Consider the following 9,845-nt stretch of genomic DNA (forward strand, 5'->3'; position numbering starts at 1 on the left):
CAGCACTGCTTTACTGCATGTGAAGCTTCCCCCTCATACTTGTGCACTTTAATGTGTATATTCAACTGGGTGCACCACTTTCCAGTTCCCTATTGTTTACTCTTATGTGACAGGCCACATGCCAGGAGCTGATGATTCATCTGAGGATAATCACTTAGTCTCTGGCATCATGAAGCTTACATTCTAGTGAGGAAGGACAGAGTGACTTGGGGAGGAAGAACCAACATGCAGAAAAAAATTCCACTGGGTGGTGGTGGTAAATGATACAATGCACAAGGACCCAGGTTCAAGCCTCTGGTTCCTACACGCAGGAGGAAAAGCCTAACAAGTGCTAAAGCAATGCTGTGGGTGTTTTCCTCTCTCCTGCTCCTACCTCCCCCTTCTCTCTCTCTCAATTTCTCTGTCTCAATTCAGTAAATAAATGGGAAACAAGCAAAAACAAGCCAGAAAAAATTTCCCTGAGATTTCTGAAGATGACATGTAGAGAAAGAGAAAATTTTTGCCAAGCAAAGGAGATTGGGGCCAGTGGGGTGGGGGGAGAGAATAACAGGGAGGAGCCCTTGGGTAGAGGGGAGAACATGAAAGGCCTTAGAGGGGAGCAAACCTGCTGATAAATGGATGGGCCAGGCAGTGGTGTACTTGTTCACATGCACATGTAACAATGGACAAAAACCAGGGCTCAAGCCCCCCACCCCTAACCCCATCCTTAATGCGTGGTAAATAGTGCTATGGGTATCTCTTATTCTCTTCTTCCCCTTAATTTCTCTCTGTTCCTATCTAATTAATTTATTAAAATTTTAAAGATTGAAAGGGCCTGGGAGGGCTTGATCAGGGCAAGGGATTTTGTGGTTGGAGTTGAGTTAAAGTAGATAGAGATTAGATCATGCAGTACTAGCTTGTAAACTCTGTTCATGATTTTGTACTTTAGTCTAAGGATAGTGAAAAAAGGTCACTGGAGAGACTTTTTATAGAAGTGGCATGGTCTAATTTGCAGAGTATCTAGTTACAGTTTGGAGGAGCCAAAGCAGGGTGATCTGCTCAGAATCTGATGTAATAGTCAACGGAGAAACAACTCTGTCCTGAAATGAGCTGGGGTGTGCACAATGGGGATGGAAAGAAGCAGCTGTGTTTAAGAAATGTTGATGAAATGAGTTGAAGAGATCTGGAGATTCAGTTGGGTGTGGGGATTAGGTAGAGAGAAATCAAAATGGTATAAAGGTTTCTGGGTCTAGGTGGTGGTTCTATTTACCATGGGAGCTATTTACCAGTGGAAGAGCAGGTTTGAGGGATATATTGATCACTTTAGTTTCATACATGTTGAGCTTGAGATGCCAGAAAGATATCTAGTTATCCCTTCTCAGTCATACATAGACCATCTCGGTCCCTGCCTTGCTATCTTTCTACTGTACTTAATATCCTTAGTAACTTCACACCCAACACCTTGACCTCTCAGTTCCTTGACTTTCTTGCTTCCAATAATCTTTATCTCCACCCATCAAACACCCACATGTGTGTTCATACCATAGACCTTATCTGTACTAAGAGCTGCATCATGTCCTATCTATCTAGTTCATCATCTTCTTCTTCTAGCGTTTGCCCTTCTTCCGTAGCCAGTCAACAGCGTCAGGTTGAGCCTGATGTAAAGTTTCGAGACCTCCTTTGAATCTGGAGAGGTGGCAGTCGTTGACTATGTGGGTCATAGTCTGTCTGTAGCCGCAGGGGCAGTTCGGGTCATCTCTGGCTCCCCAGCACACTAGTGCCAACTTCATTGGTATTCCTGCTGCATCTGTTGACTCACACTATTCAAGCCCCTTCATTTTCTCTCTACCCTCTTCCCAGCTTCAACTCCATGGGCCTCCATGGAATCACAGTTCTAGATATCCTCAGTATCCTATGTTCCCGTGGATTCTGTAGCTACTTACTTAGTAAGGACTTTTTAGCTACTTATTTACTTACTTACTTACTTATTTTCCCTCTTCCCCCTCTACCCCCTTTTCTCCTTTTTCCCCCTCTTCCCCATCAGCCATGTGAGGGCAAGGTTTCTAGTAATCTTAGCTTCTACCCATAATCATGAAAACCTGCAAGAACCCACTTCCTGCTTCCAATCACAGCTTTCAGGTGTTTTCCCTTCTCCATCTCACCCCTGCCCTCTTTCTTCCCTTTCCATGCCATATCTCCTGTAAAGCCCAAATAACCCACTAGAGAATGATCCAGTTGAACTGTTTGATTTCAGCTGAAACTTCTGACCCCAAAGCTTAGGTGGGGCACTTGAGATCTAAAAGAAACCCACATATTCCTAAAACTTTCTTCCCAGTCTCCAAGATAACCATACCATATCTTCTTTACTGAAAACTCTAGCCCCCCATTCTCCTAGTTCTTCTTTTCAAATCAGAATCAAGTACCATCCTCCATCAGGCAAGTCTTTTTTATATATTTTTTATTTATTTATTTATTTATTTTTATTGAATGGAGACAGAAACTGAGAAGGAAGAGGGAGACAGAAAGGAAGAAAGACACTTGAAACACTGCTTCAACCACTCGTGAAGCTTCCCCACTGCAGGTGGGCACCAGGGGCTTGAATTTGGGTCCTTGAGCATGTTAACATGTACTCACAACTGACTGTGCCACCACCCAGCTCCAGTAGGCAAGTCTTAAATCCTCTCTCCACTAAATCTGCCAACCTCCCGTCTGAGTGCCATTTCACTCTGCTTTCTCCCCAGTCACATAGATGAAGTGTCCCGGTCCCAGCACAGCACCCCCACCCCTCCACTTGTGCTCTGGAGCCCATCAGCCCTCACCTACTCTAGACTATTCCACAGATGTTACATCTCTTTCTGTCTCACAGTTTCCTTTGCTATTAATATGCTTCAGTGTCTTCATCACTCCCATTCCTTTCAAATTTTCTCTTGACACCACATGTTTTCTTAACTACTTCTCCATTTACAATTTACAAACATCAAAATCCTCCAAAAGTTGTCTCTACTTGCCATGCCCAATTCCTATCACCTTTGTCAAGGTCACCCTCAGTCAATCAGTTGTCAAATCAATAGTCAATTTTTCATCTTCATCTTATTCTCTCAACAATGATGGAGAGACCCTTCTTAATCTGTCTTCCCTCAAGTCCCAGGGAAGCCCCTCTGCTGGTCTTCTCCAGCTCACTCATGAGTCTTTCTTGATCTCTACTGATGACTTCTTCCTTTTACTGATCTCTAAATGCAGAATGCCCTAGGACCCATTTCTTCCTTACTTCCTCCTTTATATATATTTTCCTCTCTGTGATCTTGTCTAGTATCATCTATAAACTGATGACTCATTATGTTCAGATCTAATTATTCCCAAGAGTGTCAGACTCAAATATCTAACTTCTTATGGGCCATACAAAATAAAAGTCTTTATCCCCCAATAGAGCGAAGGTGTATGTTTTCTCTCAGTCTTTCCCGCCTTCAGAGGTAGCATGTCCATCCCCCTCAACCAACTTCTCAATTCAAAAACCTACATGTCTGTTTCCTTATAACCACATCTATACTATCAGCAACTCACATTGAATGTAATTACAGAACAGGTTCAAAGTCTAATCACTTGCTATTTTCTCCAAATGCTCTTACCCCAAACCAAGCCACTTCATTCAACACCTGGACACCTGCAGTACCTGGCTCCCTGCCCCCACTCTCAGCCTTCTATAATTCCTCTTCCACATAACAGCTTGGGAGGTCTATTATATGACTCACAAAAGTCACTCTCTTCCTTAAAATCCTCCAAGTATCTTCCTATCATGGCCATAAAAATCGAAATAAGGCAAACTCTTCACCACAGCCTATAAGGACTTGCCTGATTAGGCCCTGGATGCCTCTCCAAACTCATGTCCCTTAGCTCTCCCTTCTGATCATATTCTATTCCCTTCTACATTGGCTTTCCCATATTAGGCTCTTTGTTCCAGCTTCTGATGCAAGGTTCTTGCCCAGAGCTCCCCATGACTGCCTATTCAGCAATCACATCTCAGCTCAGCTCAACACCCTGTCCTGCAGGAAGCCCCTTCTGACCTGCCTGCCCCAAGTGAAGCACACATTCCACACACATTCACCTCTTTATCCACCAGCATCTAGAACATTGTATGACAATATAGTAGGCATGTAGTAAAAAATATCTTGACTGACACAGGGATTGGAAACTCAGTGAAGATGGCTAAAAATTACTGGATGTAAAGGGGAAAGGACTAGTCACGAGATAGCCATTTGGGAATTGTGGGTATAAATATCTGAATAAAAGATAAGATTTTACTCTAGAATTACCCTTTAGGTAGGAAAGATTTGCCTTTTTTCCAAGTCTTTGCAAAGTTTCCTGCATGATGGGGCATGCTCTCAATTACTGTGTTTTAAACAACAAACCATTCTTTGGGGGAAACTCATTAGCCTGAAATAACCTCAATCAATGATGTTTGGAATATTTATAGAGGTCACCTGGCATAACAAGAAAAAAATGAAGAAAAAGACATTTCACATAGATTTAATAATTATCCCTAAGGGTGTGACCTTATAATTATAAGCATTGTCCTTTTTAGCAAGCCCCTTTTTCAAAAAATCACTTTAAGAACAATAAACAAAGTGATTGTTGTGGAGATGACAAATGCACCTTAATCAGATGACTTTTTATTGATGCCATCTAACACTATACAACCAGGCTTCTGTGACAAAGAATATGTTTTCCAGGATCAAAAAGTTCTATGTCATAAATAGCTTAGACAAAAATAAAGTGTGTGTGTTCTGTAAATAGTTAATGATAACAAAGAAAATGCTAATGATATTGACCCAGAGTTTAAAGAAAAATGCTAAAGGTCTTATTGCACCAAAGTTAAAGACTGGTGTGGTTTGGGGGGAGAGTACAGGTCCTGGAAAAGGATGAGAGAGGACCTTGTGAGGGTTGTATTGTTATATGGAAAACTGAGAAATGTTATACATGTACAAACTATTGTATTTACTGTTGACTGTGAAACATTAATCCCCCAATAAAGAAATATTAAAAAAATGTTAAAGGTTGAAATAAAATTTGCTTCATAAAATATATGGAGAAGGTAGTATTTCTTACTACATCATCTTACATATTGTGATTTTTTTTTTCACTTATGGTAAGCTAAGCTGAGAAATTATTTTTTTCAACCAAGTTTAATATATTCAAATTAGTCCTTGATTTTTTTTTCTAAAGAATGGCCCCTTTGGGAGAATAGGAGACTCCTTCTTATTCAGAGTCATCTTATATCTGGGACTTTATGGTAAATTTAGCTTTGAGAATGGTTCATACAATACAAAGACTAGGGTGGGATAAGAAGATAAGAAGATTCCTTAGGATAAAGACTGAAAAGACCAAATAGAGTAAGAGGAAACCAGTGAAGGGGACTATGGGATAAAGACATATCATAGAGGGGCCAGGTGGTGGCGCATCTGGTAGAGCACACATGTTAGAATGCACAAGGACCTGGGTTCATGCCCCTGGTCCCCACCTGCAGGGGAAAAGCTTCATGAGGGGTGAAGCAGAGCTGCAGGTGTCTCTGTCTCTCTCCATCTCTATCACTCCCTTCCCTTTCAATTTCTGGTTGTCTCTACCCTATAAACAAAGATTTTTTAAAAAAAAGTAAAGACATCATACATAGAGCTTAAGGAATATAATTTCAAGTCATATGGAAAATAGGGTCACAGAACACAGGAGATAAGTGTTCTAAAGAGGTTTCTAGGACTTATAGAAGTTTCTAGAAGAAGAGTTCTTAGAGAAAGAGAAAGTGCTCATAAGGGCCAAACAATGTGTGGGTCAAATCAGATAAGGACTGAAACATGTTCATTAGGTTAAATGGTCATCAGCACCTACCACAGAATTGTCATTTGTAGATAATGGAGCAGTCTGCAGACACCAGGTCCCATGAGTAGAAGGGACATTGAGAGCCAAGAAAACAACTGCTTGGAAATTTGTGGCTTGTGATGGAAAAACGGTGACTGAGAGAAGAATAGGAAATAAACAGTAGGGAGTCGGGCGGTAGCACAGCGGGTTAAGTGCACATGGCGCAAAGCGCAAGGACCGGAGTAAAGATCCCGGTTCGAGCCCCCGGCTCCCCACCTGCAGTGGAGTCTCTTCACAGGCGGTGAAGCAGGTCTGCAGGTGTCTGTCTTTCTCTCCCCCTCTGTCTTCCCCTTCTCCCTCCATTTCTCTCTGTCCTATCCAACAACGACACAATAAAACAACAAGGGCAACAGAAGGGAATAAATAAATAAATAAAATCTTAAAAAAAAAAAAGAAGGGAGTTTCCTCATATGCATCTCTTATTACTGAGGAAACCCATTCTCAAAACTCCCCCAGTAGGAAATAAACAGTAGACAGGAGAGATAGCATAGTGGTTATGCAAAAATAGAAAAAGGCTTGCATGCTTGAGGCTCCAAAGTCCTAGGTTCATTCTCCAGAACCACTATAAACCAGAGATGAGCAGAGCTCTGGTTAAAAAATAATCATAATAAAATAAATGGGTGGAGGACAGGAGGATACTCAGCTGGTAGAGCAAAGGATTTGCAGGCCAAAGACCTCTGGTTCTACCCCTAGTACTGCATGTAGAAGAACTCTCTCTCCATTGTTTGAAGCTTTCTATTACTTATATGAAATAAATTAAATAAATATTTTCAAAAAGAAAGAAGAGGGTTAGGGGAGAGGTCACAGTTGTAGTGTACCAGACTTTCCTACCTAAAGCCCCAGAGGTGGCAGGTTCAGTGCTCAACAGAGCTGAGTGGTGCTCTAGTCTCTTTCTCTTTCTCCCCCTCTTTATTTCTCTCTCATGAAGGTAAGTCTTTCAAAGGAGGGAGGGGAGCCAGGCAGTGGCACACATATTACCAAATGCAAGGACCTGGGTTCAAACCACCGCTCCCCACCTACAGGGGGTCTGCTTCATGAGTGGTGAAGCAGGTCTACAGATGTCTCTTTCTCTCCCTCTATCTCCCCATCCTCTCAATTTATCTCTGTCACATCTAATAAAAAAAAATAGGAGGAGTCAGGCGGTGGCGCAGTGGGTTAAGTGCATGTGGCGCAAAGCGCAAGGACCAGCATAAGGATCCCGGTTCGAGCCCCCGGCTCCCCACCTGCAGGGGAGTCGCTTCACAGGCGGTGAAGCAGGTCTGCAGGTGTCTGTCTTTCTCTCCCCCTCTCTGTCTTCCCCTCCTCTCTCCATTTCTCTCTGTCCTATCCAACAACAAACAACATCAACAATGGCAATAATAATAACCACAACGAGGCTGCAACAAAAGGGGGAAAAAATGGCCTTCAGGAGCAGTGGATTCATGGTGCAGGCACTGAGCCCAGCAATAATCCTGGAGGAAAAAAAAATAGGAAAAAAGGAAAAAACGGTCACTAAGAGTGGTGGATTCGTAGTGTCTGCACCAGCAACAGCCCTGGTGGCAATAATATATATATTATATATTATGTATATGTATATATATATATATATATATATATATATACATAAATATATATGGAGGGAGGGAAAATTGTGTACTACTATCATTTCTGTGCTAAGATTCCCAGGCCACTGCTTTCCTTTCTCCTGAATTCAATTATAGTCTAGCATCTCTCTTTCATGCCAGTATATGTCTGCTACAAAAAATTTTAAATAAAGCTAGATGTGCTAAATATTAGAAGAAAAAGAGGAGGAGGAGGAAGAGAATAGAAAGAAGAGAAAGAGAAAGGTTGCCTGGTGGTGCTGCCCTTGAGTAAGCATACATGTCACCATGCATAACGACCCAGGTTCAAGCCCCCACACCTCTCCTGCAGGGCAGAAGCATCTGAGGTGTGAAGCAAGTACTTCATGCATCTATCTATCTTCTCTATTTCTCCCTCCTCTCTCAAATAAAACGGGAGAAAAAGAAAAGATGGCTGCCAGGAGCAGTGGATCCATTGTGCAGGCACCAAGCCCCAGAGTTTCTTTTTCTTTCTGCCCTTCTTTCTTTTTCTTTTTTCACAAGGCATTATTTTAAAATGTGTGAGTAATCGTGTTATACAAGATTATAAGATTACAGGGTATAGCTCCACAGCACACTGGAGTTTCTTTTTTTTTTTTTTATTTAAGAAAGGATTAATTAACAAAACCATAGGGTAGGAGGGGTACAACTCCACACAATTCCCACCACCCAATCTCCATATCCCACCCCGTCTCCTGATAGCTTTCCCATTCTCTATCCCTCTGGGAGCATGGACCCAGGGTCATTGTGGGTTGCAGAAGGTAGAAGGTCTGGCTTCTGTAATTGCTTCCCCGCTGAACATGGGCGTTGACTGGTCGGTCCATACTCCCAGTCTGCCTCTCTCTTTCCCTAGTAGGGTGGGTCTCTGGGGAAGCGGAGCTCCAGGACACATTGGTGGGGTCTTCAGTCCAGGGAAGCTTGGCCGGCATCCTGATGGCATCTGGAACCTGGTGGCTGAAAAGAGAGTTAACATACAAAGCCAAACAAACTGTTGAGCAATCATGGACCCAAAGCTTGGAATAGTGGAGAGGAAGTGTTAGGGGGATACTCACTGCAAACTCTAGTGTACTTCTGCTTTCAGGTATATATGTTGCAGTAGTTTATGGATATGTGTGAACATGTGCTCTCTCTCATAGAAACTGCTCTATATCTAGGTTTTGGGACTTTGTTAGAAAGTGAACCACCTGAGATGGAATTAGAGTATACTATGAAAGGAAAGGTCTCACCCGAGTAATGAAGCTGAAGGGTTGTCATTCCACACGTGAAGTCTCTGGACACAGTCTGAAGTGAAGCATGTTGAGGTGGCAATCATTGCATTGTTTAGGTTGTGAACACACTGGAGTTTCTAAGCTGAAGTCTGTCTTCCCTATTAGACAGTAAACTTACTAAGACAGAAACAGTGTCTGCCATGCCAGTGTATCTTCAGGCTCTGCACCATGTGTGGTACACAACAAAAGGCTAACAAACTTAGGTTGAGAAAACAAAAGGGATGAATTGCTGAACTCAATATCTCCATTGTCCTGCTTTGCTGGATCAATTTAACTGTGTTTTCCTAGCTCTATCCCAGCGGTAAGTTCTCTCTGCTGGAGTAAATCAAACAGCCAGAGTGTGGTCATTGTAAATTCATGTTCTCTGGCCCAGCTGAATGATCCTTCCCTCACCCTCCTTCCCTGTGGTCTTTCTGCTGTTCATGGTGCTAGCCTTCTCAGCTTTCACTCTCCTCCAGCCTTCAGGCCCATTCCATCTTGTTCTCATCCTACTTCTCAGAGAAAGTAGACACTATCTGAGAAGAATGTTCTCCAGTGGACTGCCATCTTTCCCTCAGTGTAGTGAAAGGGCTGAGCCTAGCCCATTTATATTCTCCTCAGTTTGTTTTCTACACACACACACACACATACACACACACACACACACACACACACACACACACACACACACACCTCCATCTCCATCTCTTTGTTCTTGAATCATTACTGCTTTCCTGGTTCTGTCAGCAAAAAGAATGTTCACCTCAGGCAGCCTAGAGATTACACAGTAACTAAAGCATCAGACTTGAAGGCATGAGGTCTCTCTGTATCACATATGTCAAACTGATGATCCAATTCTCTCTCTGTCTCTCTCCCTCCCTCTTCCTCCCCCTCTCACTCTCCCTCCCCCTCTCACTATCCCTCCCCCTCTCACTCTCCCTCCCCCCTCCCTCTCCCTCCCCCTTTCCTTCCACCTCTTCTTCTCCCTCTCCCTCCCCCTCTCCTTCCCCCCTCCCTCTCTCTCTTAACTAAAAACAAAGCCCTTCCTTGACTCTATGTCCTCCTCAGCCACCTCCTTATCTCTCTTGCTTTTGACTTGCACAACAGAGCCTGC

This window comes from Erinaceus europaeus, chromosome 13 (genome assembly GCF_950295315.1).
Source record: "Erinaceus europaeus chromosome 13, mEriEur2.1, whole genome shotgun sequence".
Lineage (NCBI taxonomy): Eukaryota > Metazoa > Chordata > Mammalia > Eulipotyphla > Erinaceidae > Erinaceus > Erinaceus europaeus.